At 49.0% G+C, this 26013-nt stretch overlaps 2 protein-coding genes across 4 annotated transcripts in view; both read left to right on the plus strand.

Moving 5' to 3' along the window:
• Ube2d2 (ubiquitin conjugating enzyme E2 D2) overlaps positions 1–26013 on the plus strand; it is a 91679-nt gene that overhangs the window by 39849 nt on the left and 25817 nt on the right. The window lies entirely within an intron of this gene.
• Positions 23299–26013, plus strand: part of Cxxc5 (CXXC finger protein 5) — a 31718-nt gene continuing 29003 nt past the window's right edge. The window contains exon 1 of one of the 3 annotated variants that reach the window (XM_031365375.1): positions 23299–23829. The gene's annotated coding sequence lies outside the window, so the exon portion shown is untranslated. Of the gene's footprint in view, positions 23830–23891; positions 23988–26013 lie in introns of those variants that run through there. The other 2 variants (XM_031365376.1, XM_031365377.1) reach the window with 2 other exon arrangements.

Raw genomic sequence — 26013 nt, forward strand, 5'->3', positions numbered from 1 at the left:
TTCATCCTGAAGAACCTACAACTTAGGTGAAAGTTATGACCAAACAGATTAAACTACATGCTGTGTTTGAGGTCTAAGTTTAACTGATCAACATTTCAATGGACTGGAGCTGTTAGTACATAAAGTGCGATGGGCTTTGTTCCCAACACTTTCACATCTCGCTGCCCTTTCAGCCTTCCTCCTTTCAGCCCTTTCCATAATCTTTGGTTTGTATGTGGTTTCTCAGTTAATACATAGCTAATAGCTCTTATTTTTCTTATGTTTTTAACTGCTTTAGGCCTATTTCGATGTAAGGGTGAAAATTTATTTGATGGAAATACTTGTGTATATTTAAAGACCCAGTTGCTCCTCTGGAGCTTGTACGTTCAAGAATGATTAATCTGTGTAATAAACTGATTACTACAGTCATTACATATAATTTTGTGTGAATAGGCTTTTTGATTTAAAAACTTGGTCTAGCTAAGATTAGTGGTGGATTTTTCCTCACCCCTGAAATGTTTTCATTTATATTTGTTGCATTTCAAAATCATGAAACAATTCCAGTTTACATACTAAAAAAAGATATGAGTAATTTTATTAAACAAGATAGAGGCATAAGCTTAAAGGCATTTTCATGAAACTTACATGTGCACCATTCCAGGAACATGACTGTTAAACTAAATAAATTTGCTTTGTTAATGAAACTGAGCAGCATTTCACCAAAACCTTGTGACAGTCTCTTGGTACACAGGACATAGAACACAAAGGTGTTGCTGTTTGATAAACTAATTGATTGTAATTATAAAGAATAACTGACTAAACCTGGGAAACATGAGCACAATCTTGTATTGGAGAGTCTACGTTATTCCTTTGCACTAACATTTCGGGATGTCCATTGGTTTTAAATTGTACTGTATGTGGCTTTTTGAAGTCTTCCCTTGACTCTAGTAAAATGTAGTTTGAAATTTGTAAACAACTGTTAATCCAGAAACATTCGTGTGAACTAGGCAAGTTACTCCCCCTCATCCCTTTTCCTAACCTAAATGTAAGCCAGGCCAGCTTGAAGGCCATGGCCAATGCTCTCTAGTCATCAGGATCTTTGAAATGCATCTTTACACTCTTGCACAAAAATTGAGGAATAAATGACCACTGCTTTTGGTTTTAAACTTGTTCATCTGTCTCATCTCTCAGTGTCCATGTTCCTCCATCTCAACTGTCAGCTAAAAGTCTCTTAATTAGCAGCTGGCTGCTTACACAAATTTCAGGAATGCTATATATGAGCATCTCTTTGGCCCTGCAGGTAATGGCTTTAACCAGTTGTGAAAGAGAAATTCAGAATTGAACTCTAACTAGAAATTACCATGTATTAGGCAGGTGGAAGTTTGCTTTGGGTGTTGTATGTTTGTCTGTTTATGTGGGCCTCAGTCCTGGAAGATGCTAATTAAGTATTCTGCTATTGACTATATCCCTGCTGAACTTCCCTGTTTCTCTGTGTAGTCCTCCTGTCTGTCCCGGAACTCAACTCTAGACCTGGCTTGCCTTGAACTCAGAAATCTGCCTGCCTCTGCTTCCCAAGTGCTGGGATCAAAGGGGTGCGCCACCACTGCCTGGCTTGAACTTCCCTGTTTTTACTTTATTAACTTACCCTGGGTTCCTTTGCACAGCTCTCATTTGCTCATTCTTACTTGACTCTCATCCCAGAGAACTGCTAGCTTATTACAATGTTTTAAGTTATAGTGTGAGCACTTTTTTTTTTTTTGGCAAGAGTGCTCTTAGTATTTTTGTGCTAAATAAAAGCTGTCAGCTTGATGTGCAAGTTTGGATGGTCACAAACAGTTTTAGGCTGAGAAAGTGCAGTTTGAGGATGAAGCACTTTTGGTCCAGTTGTTTTGTGATTCCCTTCCCACAATAAGAAAGCATGTCACTCAGGCTGATTCTTTGAACATAGGCTCACACAAAGTTTAAAGACATCAGAGCTTAAACTAAGCTTGTCTTATTCTGGTGAGTAGTGGTTACAAAAGAATGAAAGTTATGGGGTTGGATTTTCTACTCTGTTTTTTTTGGGGGGGTGGAGCTTCAGTTAATAGTTCAGAATATTTTGTCAAGTCATATTCAGAGCAATCTCTTGATAAAGACAAACCGTTTCAGATACTGTTATTAATGGCTAATGGTCAAAGGCATCATTGTCCTGCTAACTTTGTCTAGAGCCTTTATACAGCAGGTCTGTAACGGTGACTGAAGAGACTGGAAGGTTTGGCCTTGTCTGTAGTACAGGGTAAACTCTGGCCTTGTCTTCGATATAGGATCCTTAGTACTGGTACTGGAGGTTTCAGTAGAATTGTTTTTTGGTCCTGGCTCTTTTGGATTGTGGATACACTTCCTCTTCTCACTCCACACCTTTCACCTTTGGAGCTGTGGAATATATTCCAAGTGCAAGTTCCTGTGTCCCTGTGTTTGTGCATTTAGGTAAATACTGATTTCTCCACATTCTCTTTCCTTAAAGCTTTTGCCTGAGTATAGTGGTTCACAGGTTACCCCAGTTCCTTAGAAATGTAGGTTGATCGTTTGGGCTTGAAGATTGAGGGTCGGGGTACAAGAGATCCTGTTGAAGTAAAAGAAGAAGAAAAAAACCTTTCTCGGCACCATAACCTTACCTTAGTCAATGTAAATTTCAAACTCAGTTTGAAAGCCTTTATGGCCTTTGGCCTCAAGGCTGTGTGATAGAGTCACCGTGCAGCTTTGCTATCTCAGTGACTGCATTTTAGCTAGTTGAGGCAAAGTTAGACATTTTGACTAATGGCTGGGGATCACTTTTCATCTTTGAATTACTCGTAGTGTTCCCTTTTATCAGTTGTAAATCTGTCAGTAGGACTAGGAATGTACCTCTGGGTGCTTCAGTAGAATGTACAAGGGTTCGGGTTGATCCCTATTACTTCACACCTAAGAGAATGCCTTGGTACCAGCACAGCAGCTTAACAACCTTTGATTAGTTTTTCTCATTGTTTGATTTTAACCTATGGAAGTTGTTTGTAGAATTTCCAATATTGAAAGCAAATGGTTGATCACTGGTAGGAAAGAAAGAAGCCACTAAATACCCAAGCTAGGCTCTTACCATGTGGTAGAGAGAAACAGCAGAAGCTCTGATAAATGTATTGAGTTCCCCTTTGACCTTGTGAGAGTATGAGTGGTGCCTGCTACAGCTTCCTTAGGTATATAATCATCTCATATTTACCTAGTCTTAAAATTCTCTGACTTGAACTTACTGAAGTACTTAAACCTTGAACTTCTTTCTTTTGACATTTAGTCTTTTATATATGCTGTATTTGAACTTGAGCTGAATTCTTCTTGTTTCCATTTCCTAGGAGCTGGGACTGCAAGCATAGGACACTACACCCAGTTCAATTTTGAAAATATTTCTATTTTTGAGACAAGGTCTCATGTAGCCCTTACTGGCTTCAAACTTAAGGAGCTGCAGATGTCCTTGAGATTCCAGTCATTCTGCTTCCCAAGTGCTGGAATAATCGGCATCGTGCACCTCTAACACAGTTATGCAATGCAGGGAACTGAGCCAGGATGTCCTGCATGCTAGACAAGCAGGCACTCCACCAACTATAAATATCTTTAGCCTCCATTTCATTTTTGTTGATGTTTGTTTTTTCAAGACAGACTGTGTACCTGGGCTATTTTTTTTTCTCTTAATATATATGTATGGTGAGCCTACATGAATATATGTGCACCACATGCACATGACTAGGGCAGCAGATATCCTAGAACTTACCAGAATCCCTGAAAGTAGTTACTGGTAGTTACTACGGGGTACCTTGTAAGTGTGATAGCATTAAGTATGAGTGTGTATGTAGTTTTGAGCATGCCTCAATACATGTGTGGTTAGAGAACAAGGTCCTAGAGATGGTTTTCCTTCCACCTTGCCAGTTCCAAAGATTAAATTGAGTTGTCGGGCTTGGAATGCAATGTTGTACCTCTGGTGTGGAATTTTAATTTTTTATAGTAGGTGAAGAGGGGGTTTTGTTGGAGAGACTCATTTTCCCCCAAATTGCCAGTTTTTTCAGGTTTGGTCTCCCTAAAAATTGAGATTGAAGTTTCTGGAGGCATCCCAAAGGATAATCTGGCATTTAGGCTTTAAAACTAGCAAAACTCAAGAGAAAATGGTTCTATGCTTGAAGTAATTGGTGACTTTGTGACTCTGAGATCTAGAGCTTGCCATACTAATAAGATCCTATTTTTGTTTTCAAAACTCATCAGGACGCCACAGTCCTCCAAGCTGAAATTACAACCATCTTTGAAGATGTAGCTAGCCAGTTGCTAAAGGATCTAGTCTTGTTTCAGAGGACATTGTGAGCTTCCAGGCACTTGCTGTGGAGTGGTGAAAGGGAGTGTAGAAAGAGAAGGGGAAGTTGAACTTTCTGGAAGCACTGCTCTAGGTCTTTTCACTTAGCCTTTGGAGCTGATAGGGCAAGGACATGAGACAAGATGGAGGGAGGATCTGGTAGATTGTTGAGTTCACCAGCAAATGTGAGTGGGTGCAACTTCTGAGCTGCAGTGAAGTTCATTGTTTATATTTGGGGTGGGAGACAGACAAAATTGGCCCAACACATCTTTTTACTAGCTTTGTTCTTATGTGTCCTGGCCTCTGTTAACTCATGGTTCAACAGATAGCAAACTATAGAGTTCCAGTGTCTACTGGTAAAGGTTCTGTGTGGGTGCTAGTTTCCCTGTAGCCAGCAGAGGGCAATGATGACCTGTAGCTTTTATAACTACAAGGTGTGAGGTCAGTGAATGTGCACGGACAGAACCTAAGAGGAGCTTTTGTTTTGAATAAGGAGGCTTCTCTGGGGGTTGGCTTTGTTGGTGTATTTAGAAGCAGGTGGGCTAGTGCTTAGTCCTGTCAGGTACTCAGAAAGGTCTACTGTAACAACAGGTTATAGTGACTTATGTTCTGTTCCTAGGCTTACCAAAAATACCGAATTGCTAGGTGTTCTTTACCTGGTGCTCCTGTAGTCAATTATCTATATATTACATAATCAACTTCAATACCAACTTTACCCACTTGGTTGTGTTCATTGCTTTACATTTCTGGTGCCCACTGTTGCCTTTTCAAAAGCAAGTAGTTAAAAATACAGTCTCACTTGTTTGCCTATGTCACCTGGGCAGCCATGACATAGTTTTTTTATGCCCAAAGATGGAGGTTCAGAAAAAAAAGTAGACACTGGTGGTAAGACCTGGGAAATACTGTCTTTTTCAGTCTATCTTGTGATTCGGGACCCTAGGCTTTCTAGTGTTCCATTGCAACAGCTGTGGGCCTCCAGGGCCACCATCCGGAAGCCAGCTGCCTCTTCATTGGGAATTCTTTGAAATTGTAGGCTAGGCCATCTGGGTATGCAAATAACTTTAGATTTGCTGAAGTCACCAAGTAGCTGCAATCCAGGCAGAGCTATGAGAACCAACCAGTACTACCCCCAGCATCTAGGGGCTGCTGGTGCCTGGAAGTGGAGCTTTTGGTTATATACCTCTACAGAGGGAAGTCTAGGGGATTCCCTGAGTTCTACTTTAGCTCCTGACCATGTGAAGGATCTTATATCTAACAAAAACTTTGGACCTAGGAAAGAACCTTTAATAAAAAGAAGGATGCCTTGATTCTATCAGGACTTGACTTTCCCGAAGGGCAGCCCTGAGAAGACTGGTCCCAGAATGCCTTATTCTCCTTCAGGTCTCCTTCTTATCCCTAGGGGGACTCTGTGGGGGTGGGAGAGGGAGAGAGGAGCTTGGGGTCGAGTGGGTGGGTGGGTCAGGATCAGGGAGTCTGTAGATTACCTGTCTGCTCTGTCCCTGTTGGAAAGAACAGAGCCTTGGAGAATTTGGCTGACAGACTCCAGACAAGGGAAACCATAGGCCAGCTTGTGTGTGTGTGTGTAGGAGGGGCTGTCCATGTAGTTACAAACTTTTGAGAGGGTTGTAAGCTTGGACATTCCTTAGTGTTTATGCATATTGGTGTGAACCTAAATCTGAGCCTTTACAAGAGAGAAATAAGATCTAGGTTTGAAATCAAACGCTTTTTGGTTGTATAATTTTAGGGTAAATAATTTATATGTCCTTTGAATTTTCTCATATAGAAAGTGAACTTGGTCTCTAACAGTCTGTAGGTAAGACTTGATGGAAAATGATCTTGCCAATTAAAGAATTGAGCCAGACTCAAAGAAGTAGCTATGGATAGTTGTATGTATGCCCTATTTTTTGGGGTGGTGGTGGTGGTGGTTTGTTTGTTTTTTAATGGCAACCTTTGAGCAAGGCCAGCATTTGGGGCACTAGGTACCTGGTATAACTGCCTGGACTTGCATACCTCTTCAGCAAGGCCCACGAGTGTGGTAGGCACATGGGTTAGGTGCACATGTTTTGCCAACCATCTGTGACTGTTGGATATAAAGCCTGGAGGGAAAGACAGAAGAAGTTAGAGAAGTTGTCTTCGGCTGGGGGGTGAGGCATGGTCACTGCAGATCATATCTCTTCCTCTACTAGTTTCCCTGTTCTAGAAAGGGAGGGAAAGGAAAGAAACTGGTAAATGAGTGGTTGTAACACCCACTATGGCCAGATCCTTGCTATCTGCATCCTAGATCACAAAAAAGTCTACATTGCCTAGTCAAGGAAGGTGTCTGATCTTGGGTCAGTGTGTGAAGACTTGAGAGTCACAAAGTTAGAGAACCAAACTGTCACACAGGTAAAACTGGGAGTGTTGGGCGTCACTCTAGGCATAACCTTTAGGGGGAGCTCTCATGCTAGCAGAGATTCCTGGAAGTCCTGGGTGGGCCCAGGTCTGCTTGCCATTTGCCAGTTAGAACTGCACCCCAGCTGACCTGCATTAGCTCATAGCATAGGGTGTCCTGTAGGATTGAAGAACTCGGTTCTGCTCCCATGAGAATCCCTCTTTGGGGAAGGATATTGCTAAGATCTATGGCCAGCCTTGTTTTGCTGCTTTACACTTGGAATGGAGAGGATCTTTATGGGGATTTTTTTGTTTTTTTGGAGACAAGGTTTCTCTGTCTAGCTCTGGCTATCTATCCAGGAACTCTCTGTAAATCATGCTGGTCTCAGTAATTTACCTGCCTCTGCCTCCAGAAAGTTGTGTGCAACTACACACAGCTTTCTAGGACTTTAACCAGTACTTGTATTTCTCTTGGATAAAGTAAAGGGATGGAGAGTGGGCTTAAGTAAGGACAGTCCTTAGAGGATTTGGGAGACTGGAGAGGTAACTTTGGAGAAAAAGGTTTTGTCTTCTAAAGCTTGTGGAAGTAACAGGAAATAAGATCAGCAGCTGTCTTTGAGTCTCATCTGGTGAGAGGTTGGAGGTGGTTTGCCCACCAAGGTCCCATCGCCAGAGTGATATGATAGCTTCTTGGGCTCACCCTGCTGCTAGGACACGTCCAGCTAGGTGGGGGTAAGAATGTGGCTTCTTTGTGGGTGAAAACAACCACGAGTGCAAGTTGAGTAGAGTAGTGTTCCCAGCTGTGATGACAGGAGTTTGCTGCTAAGGTGAGTCAGGTTCCCAGAGAGGAAGTCTAAGCTTAAAGTTTAGAGTGATGCTAAGTAATCAGCCATTGCATAGCTATAACTTATTAGCCTAGTGGTTCTCAACCCTCCTAATGCTGTGACCTTTTCATTCAGTTCTTCATGTTGTGACCTCCAAAATAAAATTTTTGTTGCTGTTTCATAACTAATTTTGCTGTTATGAATCATAACACGAGTCTGTCTTTTCTACTGGTCTTAGGTGACCCCTATACAAGGGTACGACCCCAAAAGGGGTTTCGACCCACAGGCTGAGAACTGCAGTCTAGCACATAGACATTAATAGTGACCTAGGACTCCTGTGTTAAGTTTACCTCCTGCCTGGGCTTACCAGCTACTGAGCTTTCACTTGGTAGAGAAAGTTAGTTTGCCTGTCTCTGGTGTTATGAGGGACTGGGGGGGCATGCCACATGATGAAAAGTTATATTCATGGTGGGAGCTATGAAGAAATGAGTGACCCAGTTGTATTCTACTTGAGTCCATTGTGGTAGCCAATAGACCCAACTTAATATTCTTTGAGGTTGTGTGACATACAATATGGCCATCTGACTTTTTGGCTTATTGTGCAGTCAGACTTATTAACTCTCCCATTTTTGTCTAGTTGAGAGCAGTCAGTGTAATTTTATATCCTGGCAAGTGGTGGTTGAGTGTGTAGGGTCAGGGCGTCGTTGTGGTGCTGTGGGCCCTGTGTGTGGTGGAGCTGGTTGTGTGGTATGCTATGTCATGGTGCCGTTTGCATGTGACTGATCCCATCGTGTGTCCATGCAGGCCAAACATTTAACCCTGTTGTGTTGTGACTTGTGTCAGAGCCCAGTATGGTGAGTCCGCCTTCTTTGTAATGTCTTTCTGTACAGTTGTATATCATGCGACCCAACTATGCCCTTTTGCAGTCTGTGTGCTTTTTGACCTCAGCCACGGGTGCCCCTACCTCTACTGGCCGTGCTGCCCCTCCTCCCCGCCTCCCCCGCGTGCTCGCTGGCCGCCTGCGCCGCGCAGCGATCGATCGCCATTGATTGTCCCTGACGAGCTGCTCCACTTTCCAGCCAATGTCAGGAGGGGGGGAATCTCCGCCGCCCTGGCGGTGTCATTTCCACACACTCCCTGGGCTGCCGCCAGCACGGGCATCTCCAAGAACCGGCCTGGATTACCCAGAGTGCGGAGTGAACCGCCTACTTCGCAAAGGAAGCCCCCACCCCTAGCAGCACAAGCACTGTCCCCTGCTTGCAGGCTGTGGCAACCCTCTCCCAAGGTGGGTGGGCAAATAGATGTCATCCTCACCTGAGTTAGATCCAGGTGGGCTTGTGCACGCACAGGGCTGGGCTGTAGCCTCCGATTCCTGTAAGTAGAGGCGCCAGCGGGCCAACTTTGCTGGCCCAAACAGATGCTAATGATTTTCCGGGAGGTGCTGGTTATCGCTGGCCCCAGCCGTCCAGTTGCAGAGCTGGGCCATCCAGACACCTCCAAACTCTGCTTTCCCACCTCCGGGATCCCCACCAGATGACCATTCGGCCCCAAGTAGGTCGTGAGGATTGCAGGCTGTCCGGCTGTCCCTGAAGCTATGTGCTGCGTGGGAATATATGCTGTATCCACTCTGGATGCTACTGGTATCCTTGCCAAAGGGCCCCCACTAAGATATCCACCTAACCAGGGGAAACTAGGTCTTGTTAAAGACCAAGGTTATGTACCCCCATTCCTGCTCAGCTGAGTGGGGTCACTCTGAAAAGTCATCCTTGGGGGCGGGAGGGGGAGGGGACCGCAACCCTCCTCCTTCCTTCTCAGGGGCCAGAGCCAGTTTCCAGACTCCCTGGTGGAAGTGCTGACGTGGCTCTGGGCAGCTGTCTGGGGCCAGGAAGCGGGGCAGATGTCACGCAGCCCAGGGGAGGAGGCGGCTCCCTGGGAGGGCGGGCAGGGCTTCTGGCCAGGCAAGACTACCTCCTCCCACTTCGACCTGGCTCTGTCGGTCTGGAGCTGGGCGCAACCACTGAGCCCAGCTGACTAGCGTCAGAGACTGCTCCAGTTCCTGTGTGTGTGACTGACAGAGCCGCAGCCTCTCTGATTCCTTCTCTCCTCTTGCTCAGAGGAGAATAAAGCACACCTGCATTGCACCGGCAGTTCCTCAAGTGGAAGCAGGGGTGTGTGAAGCCCCATCCCAGTGCCAGGCACATTGTTCCTGCTCAATAAATGTTAGCTGTTGTTGTCTTTACAAGTGAGAACTTGGTGTGTCCAAAGGCCAAACTGAGTCCTAAGGGTGCCAGCTGGCTTCAGAGATCATTGCAGCTAGCCTGCTGCTGCACTGCCCCTGACTGTACATTTCTCATGCTTGTCCCTTCTCTCTGCAGTGTCAGCCCCTCTTGGCTCTTCCTGCTGCCAAGCTGCCCCCCTCCCTGCCTCTTCGTGTGGTTCCCTCCTATCTGGCGGCCACATTGGGTCCCTCGAGCAACACAGCCCCTTGGGAACAGCAATCGATGGGGCGGAACAGCCTCCCTGACAGATGGACCCACGGAGGCTGGGCTGTTTCTCTACAGCTCCCTAGGAAACCGGAGACAAGAGCTAAGCCACCATGGCCGCCTCCTAAATAGAAGGGGCGGGTGGAGGGGGGCGTGCAGAGCTTCCTGCCAGCCACAGACTCCGGTAACACTTAAAAAGAGATAGGCTTGGAGGGGCAGGGCAGTTGTATGCCCACCTTCCAGCTCACCCAGCCTTTTCTTTAGACCTAGAATCTTCTTTGGGTCAAGCAGCACAGGGTTTGCCTGGCATTGGGATGGGTGACTCTCTTCCTGGGCACTGGAGCTTGGTGTGTAGGTAGGTGAGCAGGCAGCCAATTCACATCCCTAAGGCCACAGGGGAGCTTTGAAGCTGGCGTGGCCGCTTTCTCTGCCTGAACTGGTGAAATGATGAACTGTAGCCCCTGTGCATGTGGTGGTAGGGACTGAAAAATATCCATTGCCTCCTCCCAGGCTTTCTCACAACCTCAACACTACTGACATTTTAGGACTTAGGTCCTAATTCTTTATCCACATCAGTGATCTCTACGTATTAGATGCCAGTAGCAACAATGTAGACAAAAGTGTAGTTGGGCTAGATATGGGACCATTCACCTGTAGTCCCAACACCTGGAAGGCAGAAGAAGAAGGATCACACCATGAGTTTGAGAGCCAGCCTGGTCTACATAGTCAGTTTTAGGTCAGCCAGGGCTAGAATGAGGCTAGACTCTGCCTCAAAACAATAACAATGAAAAGTCTCCAAGGGCTAGAGTACTTGCCCAGCACTGGGGGAGGAGGGGGAGTGTAAGTGGGTCCCCAGGAATTGCCAAATAGCCATAATCTAGCCTGAACCCAAAAAACCTGGAGGTAATAGAATACCATGGGATGCCACAGATCTGCAATAATGAAAGTGTGATCTCCCCAAACAGTCCTGTCCCCAGCCCTCTCAGGTCCAGAATTACCAGAAATGTCCCCTCTGCCCGTACCTCCCACTCCTAGCTTGCAATAAACTGCTTGAGATGGCAGGGTTTCTGGCACCCTTGCTTATCCTTCTCAGGCTTGGTGCCAATACCTCTCTGCACTGGTGAAGCTACCACTCATGGAGGCAGGGGAATAGATGGGGTCATGGGGTCACTTGAGGTGCCTTAGTGACATGTCTTGCCAGTTCAGCATGGGAGCACCAGCACTGATGATCAGCCCACTTCCCATGTGTCCTGGCTGCTTCCCCCAAGGTCATTGTTGGCTAGGGGTGGTGCTGGCAGAACTCCACTCTCTTTTGCTAGGGATGTCAGAGAGATTGTGAACACAGACAGGTCCAGTGGGCCCAGACAGCTGACAGCTAGGCCACCTGAACACTGAGCTGTTCCAGAAGGCAGACAGGAAGAAGGCAGTGCAGATTAAACAGTGCCAATCCGCAGCCTTTAAAGCAGAGAACTGAGATGGGGATGCCCGCCCTCTGGACTCACCTCTTGCACAGGCAGGCAGAGGGGGGACAGCTTAGTGCTGCCTTGCTCCTGGGAAGTCCCTAATTCCACCTAGTCCATTTCTTTGTTAAATCATTCCTATCCTGCCTGCATTCCAGCCCCAGCAGAGACAGTACCCAGAATTACAGTTCTCTAGCTGAGATGTGTCCTTATTCCTAGGGAAGAGAGCACTTCTGAGGGGGAAATATCAGGACACACAGGTCAACAGGTGCCTCTGGCTGGGGGTGGGGGGGGTGCTGTGTGGATAAGACTGCCTGAGGGAACAAGGCTGTCATTGAGATTGGCATTGACAAGAGATTAAGACAGTTTGGGGTGAAGAGATGGCTTGGTGGTTAAGAACACTTGCTTGAGGACCGGGCTTTGATTCCCTACACTCATGTACATAGTGGCTCAGCCACCTCTAACTCCAGTGTAATGGGATCTGATGCTTTCTTTTGACTTCTGTGGGCACTGCAGTTCCTAACCCCTGGGTCAAATGGCTCATAACCAGCCACCTGGAACTCCAACGGGGGAAATCCAAGACCAAACACACATATACACATAATTAAAAATAAAAATAGTTGTGCCTTGTGCTTATGGATGAAGATGTAATCTCTCAGCTACTGCTCCAGCACCATGCTTGCCTGCCTGCTGCCATGCTCCCTGCCACGATGGTTATGGACCATAACCCTGTGAAACAGTTCTTAGGCAAAGTTTCCTGACTTTGTTTTAGCTAATAGAAGGAAAGAGAAACACTACTACCCTTGGCCAGTAACCGTGAAAAAGCAGGGTTTCTAGAGGGGACAAATGGCAGAAAGGGCCAGTGGGCCTCCGGAACACGAGTTAAGGGTGCTGGGAAGAGGACAGACAAATGTAGCCAACCTCCCAACAATGTCTACCCTGAAAGTAAGAAGAGCATCCCTTAAGTGGCACCATTGCTAGAAAGGAGGCCACCGAGGCAGTCAAAAGCAATCACTACTGGATCTGCTAACAGAGGTAGGGACAGGACAAAAGTAAGACCGGTGTCTCTGGGCAAGTCATAAGGGAGTCATTTTCTATGGAGAATTCATAAACAACACTAAAACAACATTTAAAAATAAAATTAAGGGGGCTGGAGAGATGGCTCAGTGGTTAAGAGCACCGACTGCTCTTCCGGAGGTCCTGAGTTCAAATCCCACAACCACATGGTGCCTCACAACCATCCATAACAAGATCTGACTCCCTCTTCTGGAGTGTCTGAAGACAGCTACAGTGTACTTACATATAATAAACAAATCTTTAAAAAAATAAAATCTTGTCTGGATGATGATGGTACACATCTTTAATTCCAGCACTTGGGAAGCAGAGGTGGGAAGCAGAGGCAGAAGATGTCTGTAAGTTCAAAGCCAGCCTGGTCTACAGAGTGAATTTCAGGACAGCCAGGGCTACACAGGGAAACCGTGTCCAAGAAAAAAAAAAATTTAAATCTTTCTTAAAAACAAGACACACAATTCACAACCACCAGTAACTCCGGCACCAGAGTATCTGGTGCCCTCTTCTGGTCTCTACAGACACCTGCACATAGAGACACATAAATACAAATAATAAAATAGGCCTTTAATAAAAAGTTCAGGCCCTGTACTAGAGAGATCCTTCAGTGGTTAGGAGCACTGGCTGCTCTTCTAGGTTGGATTCCTAGCACCCACATGACAGCTGACAACAATCTACAACTCAAGTTCCAAGAGATCTGATGTGTTGTCTAGCTTCCTCGGGTACCAGGTATACATATAAAGTAATTACAAAAAAAAAAAAAAAAAATCCAGAGCTCATGTTATACAAGGTCCCAGAGTAAGAAGTGTGGCTGGAAGGTGGGCAATAGCTTTGTAATCAGAGATGGGCCTAGTAAGCCTAGGAGGCTAAGGCAGCAGGCAGCTTGAGGCTGGATTCTAAAACAGTGCCTCTGCATGGCCTGGGTGGAGTCCAGGTCACCCAAAGGCAGCAGCATAGCCACCACCATCTCATCTAACTAAGGTTTCTTGCCTTTCCTGAGGATTACACAGTGAAGGAGGCAATTGGGCCTTAGGAAAGGGGGCAAGGCAAGTACCACAGCAGTCCCCTGACTAGTCACTGGCCCATTGGCCTCTCCTGTCATCCCCTGCTGGGACATGAGATAGCTGTATTTCATCAGCCATAACCAGGACCATTCCTTATCTAAGAAACATTAGCATCAATTGGAGGCCAGACCCTTGGCAGAGATGGAGGTACATGACGCCTGCTGTCAGTCCTGTGGAGAAACTAAAGACCAGAACCACACTCACTCACCAACTGCAGAAGAGACCCCAGGAACCCTAGCCAGCACCTGAGAGCCTGAAGGGGAGAGCAGTGGTCTCAAAAGCTGTCTGTCTCAAGGCTTCCCCCAGAAGGATCACATTCTGTTTGTCCTGGAGGGGAACAAAGACAATGACCCCTCCCCCCAGTCTCACTAGCCAAGCCTGGACTGCCTGTGCAGCTTCAGGACTGTATTTTGGAGCCAGGTGTGGTGGTGTGCACATTTAATCCCAGCACTGGGGAGGTAGAGGCCAGCAGAACTTGTGTGAATTTGAGACCAGCCTGGTCTACATAGAAAGTTCCAAGTCACCATAGCTACATAAGGAGACCTTGCCTTTCAAAACCAATAGAGTGGGAGTGGGGCTGGAGAGGTGGCGGTTCAGTGGTTAAGAACATTTTTTGTTCTTGCAGAGGACCCAAGTTCGATTGCCAGCACTCACCATACCACCTCTTCTGGCTTCTGTAGGTATCTGTATACACATACAACATCTGTGTCCACTTGACATATACATAGACATATACTAGACCCACATACACACATAAACAAGCTGTTATTTTTATTTCATACGCGCTGATGTTTTGCCTGTATGTATGTCTGTGTGGATGTCAGATCTCCTGAAACTGGAGTTGCAGACAGTTGTGAGCTGCCATGTGGGTGTTGAGAATTGGACCTGGGTCCTCTGGAAGAAATGAAGCCAGTGCTCTTAATAGCTAAGCCATCTCATCCAGCCCTAAATTAGCCTTTACAAAAATAACTTTAGTAATCTTCCCACTTCCTTAGGCTGACCTAAGAAATAGGAAAACGGTCATGAACAGTGGACCCCCTCTTTAGGTTGTTTTTGTTGTTTACTTTGAGGCAGGGTCTTAAATGTAGTCCTTGCTGGCTTGGAACTTTTTACATAGACCAGGCTGGCCACAAACCCACAGAGATCTTCCTGCCTCTGCTTCCTGAGTGCAGGAATTAAAGGCTCTACATGTGTCCGTCCATGGAGACCAGAAGAGAATCTCAGATAGAAAGTTGTGAGCCGCCGGGTAGTGGTGGCACACACCTTTACTCCCAGCACTTGGGAGGCAGAGGCAGGCAAATTTCTGAGTTTGAGGACAGCCTGGTCTACAGAGTGAGTTCCAAGACAGCCAGGGCTATACAGAAATTTTCTATCTTGAAAAACAAAAAAACAAAACAAAACAAAAAGTTGTGAGCCACTATGTGAGTGCTGGGAATGTTTTTTTTTTTTTTTTTTCCTTTTTAAGATTTATTTATTGGGCTGGAGAGATGGCTCAGTGGTTAAAAGCACTGATTGCTCTTCCAGAGGTCCAGAGTTCAATTCCCAGCAACCACATGTGGCTCACAACCATCTATAGTGGGATCTGATGCCCTCTTCTGTACTCATATAAATAAAATAAAGAAATTTTAAAAAAAGATTTATTTATTCCATGTATGAGAGTACACTGTCTCTGTCTTCAGATACACCAGAAGAGGGCATCAGATCCCATTACAGATGGTTGTGAGCCACATGTGGTTGCTGGGATTTGAACTCAGGACCTCTGGAAGAGCAGTCAGTGCTCTTAACCACTGAGCCATTGCTCCAGCCCTTTGTTCTGTTTTTTGAGGTAGGGTCTCACTATATAACCTTGGCTGGAACACAGAAACCTGCCTGTCTCAGTCTTCTGAATGCTGAGATTAACTCAGCATTGGAGAACTCAGCCCCTCTTCAATGTTTGACAAGAAAAGCTGTCACCCTGCAGCTTCTTACTACACTATTGGAGAGAAAACAGTTTCCAACAATGAAATGGTCTATTTCCTGTCTCACTTTCTCTTTCTAGAATTTCTGGGTCCCTGGGCAATGGCCTTTGGTGCCAGTCAGGTAGGGGGTCTTTCTCTCTCTAGCTCTGGAGTGGAGCCAAGGCAGCCCAGAAACAGGCACTCTCTCTAGTTGGAGTCGTGGCTAGCCTTTCTGACAGAGTCATGAGGATCATTGTGTGTATTTTAATGGCTTCTCAACAGCCCCTGATTGAAGTGTGCCCAATTTAGCCATGCCGTAAGTAACTTTTTATATTTCCTTAGGGAATCATTTCAGTTATGAATCTTTTCTGAATCTGCAATCTCGATTAAAAGTTGATGTTGGCTTTTTTTTTTTTTTTTTTTTTTTTCTTTCTGTCTCCTTAGCTTCTAAGACACCTCCCTGTCCAAAAGGGTGGCAACACCATTAATCCTCCCTCATTGGCTTGTCTGGAAAAGGCTTCTCGGGGATGGAGGGAGCCCTTGAGGACATGCTATGGGAGGGCCTCCCGGAAGCGGTGGGGGTTGTTGATGGAATTTTGCCTAGATATGTCCCCTGTTTATTCCCAACAGCATTACTACTGAGATAATAAAATAAGGCTTATTGAATAAAAAGGCTTATGGTATCTTCTCACCTAGAGCTTCAGAATATGAAATGACGTAGACCCCCCTCTAGGGTCAAAAATCCAAGTTCTGTGAGGATGGAGAGAGAGATTAAGGTTGCTTGCTTCCTATTCCTTCAGAGGCCCTGTTCAGTTTCTACACCCCCACCAAGAGGCTGCACTGTCCACCTGTCATCCAGCACCAGAGGATCTGATGCCCTCTTCTGGCCTCTGCAGGCACTGGCATTATTTAGACACACATAAATAAATAATAAGAGCCGGAGAGATGGCTCAGAACTGAAGCACACCTGCTCTTGCAGACGACCTGGAGTTCTGTCACAATCAGCCATAACTCAGGGGATCCGATGTCCTCTTCTGACCTCTGTAGGACCCAGGCCTACACATGGTACACAGACAGACATGCATTCATTCATTCATTCATTCATTCATATATATAAACAAATCTTAAAATAATAAATTATGCTGGGTCTATTGGCACATGCTAAAAGATTACCTACCATCTTTAATCCCAGCACACTGGATGCAGAGGCAAGTGGCTCTCTAAGTTCTGGGGAAGTCTACATAGTGAGTTCCATACCAGCCAGACTCTGTCTCAATAAATAAATAAATAAATAAATAAATAAATAAATCCTACTAAACAGGTTAAGTTTTTTTTAAAATGCCTCAAAAAAATAAAAAAATTAAAAAAGCAGCCATTATTGTTCTCTTTGGGACTGGAATGATGCTGCTTAGGGGCTTATCTCAGTTCAGAGCATTCAGATGAGCCCTATCTGCTGCTTTTCCTCATCCCATTCATTATCTAGCCTTGGACACGCCTTTAAGTAGGTGGGACTGGAATAATTATCTGGGGCTGGTGGGGCTAGGACTTGCACTGGGGTTGTCTTGAGGCCCACCCAGAGTTCCTCAGAGACAAAGGTCAGGGCCGCCACAGGAAGACTAGAGGGCAAAACAGAGAGACTGCTCTTAGAATTTAGAGGGAAAGGCTATCCCTACCCCCACTGAGAGTTGGGGGGAGGACTTGCCTAGGTGCTGTGATCTCTAGCTCTGACCTCTGACTTCTGGCCTGTGGGTGAGCACTCTGAGCCAGAGTCATGACTGGGGGTGGGGCCCAAGGGACCCAGCAGAGGCTCTGGGAGTTAACGATTTACGAGAGAGGCCCCTTCCTGAGGCCTCTCTCCTTGGCCCAGCAGGCAACCCGTGACTGCCCAGGTGGCTAGACACAAAACCAGTCCCACCAGTTCAAAGAGCAGTTTATCCAGATCCCACCCCAGGAACAAGCCAAGCACCCCATTCTCTGGAATCTAAAGAGGAAGACAGTGCAGGGGTTGGTAGATGGGGTCCTTGAACCCCTTTGAGAGGCTGGGTAGTTTTCAGAAACCTCAATAGGGGACACAGCCAACACCCTGCTTTATCCTCTGGGGCCCTGTCTGAAATAAGTCCCACCCCATCACCTGCAGGAGGTTTCCCCTTTTCTACTCCACCCTAGCCTGCAGGCCTTAGGCAGAACACTTACAGGCCAGACTGGCTTCTCACTGCCCAGGGCATCCCCCCCCCCCCCCCCCCCCCCCCCCCCCCCCGCTGGCACAGGACTCTGCCCTCCTCCACCTCTCTAGGCCTCTCCTTCAGTTACTCCTTCCTGACCTGGGAGCCCAGGAAACAGTTTGGCCTCTGTGAGCACTCTGTCCTATTCCTACCGGACAGATAGTTGACCCGTGACTGTACAGGGATACATGCTGTCAGGAGCATGATAGTCATCAGACCTTCTGGTCTCCCTTCCCCCTTACACACACACACACACACACACACACACACACACACACACACACACAGGCTCAACTCCCAGTTCCTGGTGGGGTGTAGAACTGTGTCTGTGCTTATTTACACATGTGAGTAGCTGTGTGCGTGGCTCGGGGGACTGGCTAGTCTGTCTCTAGAGCTGTTCTGTTCTGAGTTCCTCCCCTCACCCCTGGGGCATATTCTCTTCTACTGTTTTTCTAGACCAGGACAAGAATGAGCCACCAGACTGATTTTAAAGGAGTAAGCCCAGGTCACGTGGGAGACAGGGCTGTCCTGTGTGACATTTTGTTTTGGTTTTATAGCTGCCTTATTGTCTGTTGTCATAGGGTAGGGGTGACAGAGGTGACACAGACCAGTGGTCAATATGATGGTTGAGACCCCAAAAGCCTGAGTCCACAAATAGCTTTTAAACTCTTCCCTTCTTTTGCACCACATTGGGATTTCGGTAGACAAGCTGGCAAACACCCTAACTCCCATCCTTTGTGATACAGGTAAAGGACTTAGGTTCTAGAGGGTTTGAGTGGAACATCTTTATTGGAGACTCACGCCTACACTCCTCCATCCGGACATTCCCAGCTACTAGCTGTCGGGTTAATGATAGGCATGTGCAGTTGTGGGAATGCCTCAAAAAAGGCTGGGCTGAGAACTTGGTTGGCTGCTTTGTCAACTTGGGCAAGTGTCCTTCAGAACCTGTGGATTAAAAATGCACAGAAAGCAGTTAGCTTGGTGCCTAATTTATAGTATGTTCTCAGGAAGATGTAGACTTTAGGGGTAAGGCAGGTGGGGGCCACTCTCTTACCTTCAAAGACTTTTCACGGGTGGTGGATGAATAAATAAATCTACTTCTGGGACTGGGGATGCAACCCAGTGGTTGACTACTTGCCTAATCCGAGCAAATCTCACCCCAGCGGGAAGAGAAAAAACCCACTTGTATGTGATGTGATCTCAGTTGCCTTACGAGAGGAGAGATGGCCGGGCTGTGGATATACAGTACATACATCTCAAAAAAGGTACCAGAGGGGCTGGAGAGATGGCTCAGCAGTTACAAGCACTGGTTGTTCTTCCAGAGGACTTGGGTTCAATTCCCAGCACCCACATGGCAGCTTACAACTGCCTGTGACACCAGTCCCAGGGGATCCAATGTCCTCTCCTGGCCTCCACAGCACTGAGTGCACTACACAGGCATACTTGTAGGTAAACACCTATACATATAAAATAAAAATAAAGGGTAGGGGGCTGGCAAGATGGCTCAGCAGAAAAGGTCCAAAGTCCTGAGTTCAAATCCCAGTGACCACAGGGTGGCTCACAACCACAGGTAATGAGATCTGATGCCCTCTTCTGGTGTGTCTGAAGACAGCTACAGTATACTAATGTATAATAATAATTTTTTTTTTTAAAAAAAGGGTAAAGGGATGGGCAGATGGCCTAGAGGCTAAAAGAACTACAAGGGAATGTGAATTCAAATCCCAGCATTTAAAAGGTGGCTTACACCCATCCAGCTGTAACTCCAGTTCCAAAGACTCCGACACCCTCTTCTGGCCTCTCATGCATGTGTGTGTGTGTGAATCACAAGCATGAACACTTAGTACAATCTGAACAAGACCCTCAAAGGGGCACCTTTTCCAAGTATCACCAACCCTGCTAATGACTTTGTAGGTACGGCCCAAACTTAGGTTTGTAGTGACACCTACACAGGCTTCTCCGTGAAGTTATACTGGGTCTAAAACAGGGCCTTCTATGATAAGCTTGAATCAACCCTTCTATTCAGAAGACAGTAGATGTAAAGTCCTGGATTGTAGCCGATCCTATGGCGGTACGGAGCCACTGCAGGATAGGAAGCACATGAGCCCCACAACGAGTCTGTATGGAAGAAGCCTCAGGACAGCAAAACTCGGGGTTAGAGAAGAACTTTTGGCACCATTCAGTCTCTTCATCTGAGAAATGGGGATGATATCGAGAAAAACAAAATGATAGGCAAGGGCTTCAGAGTGGGATTCGAGGGGGCGGGCATGATTGGGATGGAGTAGCTGGGAGGTCTGACAGGAGGAGGAGGAAGAGAGTGAGGGAAGTCGCTGACACAGGGATGGGTGAGGGTGGACAGGGACATAGTAATCTAGGGTCCTAGACTGCTACATTCCCCTCTGGAAGGCAGGTTATGTGGGTATTGGAGTGGGGGCTGTCCCTCACGCAGGTGCTGGAGACTTGACGGCTGATTGGTCGGTTGAAAACTCAGTAGAAACTTCAATAAACAATGTAAACAAAAATATTTTCGAGGGGTAGAGCCAAGGTGGCATTCCTCCCTCTTCAGAGTGGGTGGTCTTTCCTGCCCAGCCCTGCCTCCACTTTCTCTTCTTCTCTTTCTTTAAGATTTACTTATTTATTATATGTAAGTACACTGTAGCTGTCTTCGGACACCCCAGAAGAGGGCATCAGATCTCATTACAGAAGGTTGTGAGGCACCATGTGGTTGCTGGGACTTGAACTCAGGACCTTCGGAAGAGCAGTCTTAAGAGCTCTTAACGGCTGAGCCATCTCTTCAGCCCTTCTTAAACCTCATAGTCACAGGATAGTGTTGCAAGTAGATGGCTTGCTTGTGACAGTCCCTGTTCATGCTGTATTTTCCGTGGGAACAATATTCTCTCTGGCTCCCAAGTAGATTAGACAGGTGAGGATCTGCTCCCCCCCCCCCCCCCCAGTTGCTGAGGTATAAAATGGGAAGACTCTGAGATCAAAGGAAGCTAGGCATGGCACCATTTCTCCCCTGCGGAAGTCAAGCCCGTCGGGACACCTGGCTCCCTCCACCACAGACCCCTTAGCTTTGGGCTTCTTGGGTTTGCTGGGAGGTAGGGAATCTCAAAGAAAAATGCTTAATAGCAACTTCCTGTGCCAAATAGTGCCTTGCAAGTTGAGGACTAGAGAGACTCTGGTTTAGAGCTTTTTTGTTTTGTTTTTTGGTTTTTTTTTTTTTGTTTTGTTTTGTTTTTTTGTTTTTTTGAGACAGGGTTTCTCTGTAGCCCTGGCTGTCCTAGAACTCACTCTGTAGACCAGGCTGGCCTCGAACTCAGTTGTTTTGTTTTTTAATGCATATGGATGCATGGGTGGAGATGGGAAGCTGGGCACACAGCACTGTGAATGAGAGGACGACCGACCTCAGTAGTCAGGGAATGCTGTCCACCTTCTCAGAGTCAGGGCTTCTCACTGGAGCTCACTAATTAGGATGGCTGGCTTGGGATTCTTCTGTCTCTACCTCTTCAATGTTTACAAGCCCGGGGTTCAGGGGATCAAACTCAAAGCCTTCCTACTGGAAAGGAAAGCACCTTTATTTACTGAGTGAGCCAGACCCTCGGTCCCGAGACCTCCCATCACAGAGCTTTTCCCCAGTGTGCAGGGCCTGATCCTGTACTGGCTCTAGGCTTCGAGGATGGATGGGTCTTTTACTTCCTGGGTCAGGATCTCCTGCTTGCTGCTCATCCCCAGGGGGCAGGTCCCTCATCACAGTCAGGGTCCCTGTCCTGGCTTCCCCAGATACAGATAGTGAGGAGGGATGAGTGTTGGAACGTCCTAGAACACACAGAGCCGGGATTCTGCCTCCCTTTTCCTTGCATGGTTTGTGCCAAACAGCACCTGGCAAGGTGAGGACCAGAATCTCTAAGCAGTTTGTGGGTTTAGAATAGCATAGTGTGTTCACTGTCTTAGGACTGTTTCCACACAGGGCGTGGTGACATACACCTTTAGTCCCAGCACTTAGGAGGTAGAGGCAGGTGGATCTCTGAATTCATGGCCAACCTGGCTAGTGTAGTGAGTTTCAAACCAGCCAGGACTACACTGTGAGGCCCTGTCACAAGAAGAAGGGGACAAACAGAAGAACTGTTTACATTGCAAGCACCCGTTTACTTAACTGACAGGCTTATTTGGGGTGACTACGAAGAAGAAACCAGCTAGAGGTTAAGGGGAGCCAAACACCTTCTCCTGCGGGAGACTATTCTTTGACAGTAGATAGAACTGGCCACGGGGTGTTCCTAGAGCTGGGCGGAGTCACCTCGTGGTCTGGGATGTTAGAGGAGGAGACAGGTAACAATCCAGGCGAGCTCTGTCCTTTGACATACCACCACCCCACTCCAGCTGGCCCATAAGTCCACACACAGATGTCTTGGAGGGTGGCTCTAGGGAGACCCACACCAGAGAGGAAGCAGCTGTGGGAGGCAATTTCACTTCTCCCACAGAGGCCAGAGTCTGTGGCTGGCTGGCGGCACCCGGGTCACTGCAGTTAACTCTCTGTTATCTGGACTTTAGACGGTTTAGCACCAAGCTGATGCCCCCAACCTCACTGCTCCGGAATTCCCCATGGCTCTAGAGGCTGTGTTTTCTATGGCCTGAAGGCCTGACTACTGCAACCCTGACCTCCCACTCGAATCCCTCAAGACTGTGTCACCAGGACGATAGGAGTCCAGGGCTGGCTCATTCTATGGTTCTCTGAGAAGACATCAGATGTAGGTAGGATTAGCCCAAGCTGGGCAGATAAGGAAGGGGACGTAGTCAAAGGGCAGAGGCACAGATGGAGTAGGTGCTGTCTCAAATCTGCTCTGTTCCCACCAGGCGCAGGGCTGAGATTTAGTTCTTAGCTAGTTATCTACTATATGTTGCTTGGCTCCAGGTACTATTGCAGGCTCTCGACTCATAGGCCACAGCTCTAGGGCACCAGTGTACATGCTTTGCCCCAGGATTGTAGTTCGATAGGAGCCCGCCTCCTAAAAAAACCAAAATGTCCTCTTTCTGATCAGTTTCTTCATCTGTGAAATGGGAACAGGACTCTGCCTCCTTTTCTTCCGTTGAAATTAGTGTCTACTGAATGCGGGAAGTGTTTTGGGTTAGGGTGTGGTCTTTGAACTTGGTCTGCTTTGCAGACCAAGCAGCACCTGAGCTGGGGGTGAGGGGTGGGGGTGAGCAGCCAAATCTCCCTTCTCAATCCCTGTAGCTTGTTGCCCCACTGAACAGGGAGCAGAAGGTCTGCGGATTTTCCACGGAAGGTGCGTCTCTTAGAAAGGGGTTGTGTAGTATGTATTTATTTACTTATGTATTTGTAAAGTTGCATGGAAAAGAGGTGAAGCTTGACGCGCGGGGGAGCTCCGACTGGGAGGACCTCGCCAGGACGAGGGGATCTTGAGGCGCAGCGGCTGCGACTCCAGCTTCAGAGCCTGCGGCGTCCAAGTGGCCAAAGCTGATCTGGGAGGGAGGCCGCGGAGGAGGGAGGGAATCCGAGGTGGAGAGGGGGGGTGAGGGAGCCGTTAGTCCGGTCCGGGTTTTGCCGGCAGCCCCCGGGCAGCGTTCGGAGCTCCTGCCCTGGCGGGCGGGCGCGCGGCGCGGCGGCAGAGGCGGCGGAGCCTGAGCTGGGATGTAGAGGCGGCGGTGAGAGCAGGCGTCCGAGCAGAGCCAGAAGAGGAGAGCTTCACCCCCGACAGCCCGGCCCCGCGTCCCAGCCTGCGCCCAGCCATGCGTGCCGCCTGCTGAGTCCGGGCGCCGCACGCCGACTCCTTCGCCCGCCGCGCCGCGAGGCGCTGCGCTCCGGGGTGATTAGTTGCTTTTTGTTGTTTTTTAATTTGGGCCGCGGGGAGGGGGAGGAGGGGCAGGTGCTGCAGGCTCCCCCCCCTCCCCGCCTCGGGCCAGCCGCGGCGGCGCGACTCCGGCTCTGGCCCCGGGCGCGGCGGGCGACTGGAGCGGAGCGCACCGCGGCGGTGCCCAGAGCGGAGCGCAGCTCCCCGCCCCGCCCCTCCCCCTCGGCCTCGCGGCGACCGTGGCGGCTCGGACGACTCGCGGAGCCGGTAGGTGTCGGGCCCTCCCCCGTCCCCCCCCGGGAGGCCACCCCCTCCCCTTCCCCGCCTCCCTCCTTCTCCTCCCCCGGGGCTCCGTGCGCGGCCGGGGCCGGAGTTCGCCGCAAGTCCGCGGAAAGTTTGGCGGCGCGGGTTCCCCCGAAGTTCAGGTGCGGAGAGCCAGGGATGGGGAAGGAGGGGTCGGTGTTTGGGAGGGGCGGGGGACGCCCGCAGCCTGAGCCGCGGGGGTCTGGGAGACCTAGCTCCGGTGATCGCTCGGTGGCCGCTCCTATATCGAAGCCTTCCCAAGCCGCAGTATGCTCGGTCGCAGATCACTGAGTTCAGACAAAAAGAGGGGTTTTAGGGTCGAGGACGGCGGGCTGGGAGCGGAGGAGCGGGGCTGGGGCTCTCCCTGCGGGGGACGCTTCCTTCCCAATCATTGTCGCTTGCGGGCGCCGGGGGTCCTCACCTCGCAGTGCTGGGCGGGTGCTGCGCCTGCGGGGGCGGCTGCTTGAGGTCTGCGGCGCACACTCCCCGCACCAGACCCCATTCGCTGCCCTGTGTTCAGGGATGATCCTAACTGTACCGAGCGCTTCGGACCACGCGTGGCCTTGCCTCCCCATAGACTTGGAAGAGGCGGCGGCTACTTCTGTTTTTCCCTTCGGGCTGCTCGCCCCCGCTGCCTGCAGGCAGGGTGCCTGGCGGGCTGATCAAGTTTGACCTTTTTTTTTTTTTTTTTCTTTCCGTCAAAGTATATCACCTCCACCTCCTCCGGCTAGGCGGCCTCCCTTCTGTCCTTTACGGCCTTCGGGAGTCTCGGGCTGCCTCCCTGCTTGTGCCCAGCTGCGTGCAAAGCCGGGGACACGGGGAGGGGGGGTTGTTCCTCAGCTGCAGGTCTGCAGGGGGCGGGCATCCCAGGCTCCTGCCACGCTGCTCTGGCCCCGAATTTACCCTCCAAGTCCCGCCCGAGCCCCCTCCCTTTCACATCCCTGGAGCCGGAGCTGAACCGCCGCGAGAGGAATGTGTTAATTTTCTTACTGGGGGAAGTTGTCCTCGCCCGGAATGGGCTGTTTTCCGGCGGGGAGAGCGGGGTGCGCCTGGCTTTGTTTATGAATAGGTTGGATCGAAAGTGAGGGACCCCGTTTTTAAAATAAGGGGCCTGTCACAAGTGCTGGGGCGCACCGGAAAGAGCAAGCAAAATTTCCCTATTTTTTTTCCCCTCCCCGGGGGAAATCGTAAGGGGTGCGCAGAGTTGGGTTGGTGCCATGGGTTGCAAGGAGGTACCATTAGATTTTGGGGGGTTTGTAGTGACTCATCTGGAAAGACTTGCTCCCCTAGTCTCCTTAAAAGTGGGGGGAAATGAAGGTTTGGCAGCCGCACCCTACTATGCTCCCCGGGACCCTGGGTGGTCTGAGAGTTGGGTCATCCAGATGGGAGTACCCAAAACGAGATGCGGATTAGGCCCTTGATCCTCGCCTTTCCTTGTGTACCCCCTTGCTGTTTGGAGCCCTGGGTTTTGTAGTGCGCCCCCCCTAACCCAACGCCCCGCCGCGCGGGTTTGCCCAGGAAGCACTAGGGAAGGGGGCGTGTGATCGCTGGCCCTCGCCCCCGCCCCCGCCGGAGCCGCCCCAGGGCCGCCGGCAAACAGAGTCCCTTTCAAGTTTTCCGCTGGGGCCGCCTGGCGGGGGCTGCGAGCGCGGTCGCTGCGGACTTGTTTGGAGCGCGGTTTGAACGCCCAGCGCCACCTCAGTTGCCCCCATGGGGGGGGGGGGTTCGGGTGTACGGTCCTAGCGATGGAAACTATTTCAATGAGATGGGTAGGGGGCGCCTAGTGGCCTAAGCTTGACCTGACCCTCTCCTGAAAGACTAGGGTGCCTTGAGTTGGTGGTGGAAACCCTTCCCGTCTCCTTTTTGAGAGTAGTACGAGGAGACTGTCCTCACCTACTTCGGCTGTAACTACATGGTGTTGATTTAGCAGTTCCTTAGATGAGAGTCAAGCTGGAGCTTGTTGTGTTGCGGGGGGTGGGGGGGGCGGGTAGCGGCGCGCTCTGCAGCTGTCGCCCCCCCTCAGAACGGAAATTGTCCTCCTTAGGGAGGAGGGAGGGGTGACAGTTTGATTTTTTTGCCCCGGGGAGGGGTGGGAACGGCTGAGGGAGGTTGGCCTCTGGGTTACTAGTCAGTCCTGGTAGCTCTGTA

Source organism: Mastomys coucha, unplaced genomic scaffold, assembly GCF_008632895.1.
Source record: "Mastomys coucha isolate ucsf_1 unplaced genomic scaffold, UCSF_Mcou_1 pScaffold13, whole genome shotgun sequence".
NCBI lineage: Eukaryota > Metazoa > Chordata > Mammalia > Rodentia > Muridae > Mastomys > Mastomys coucha.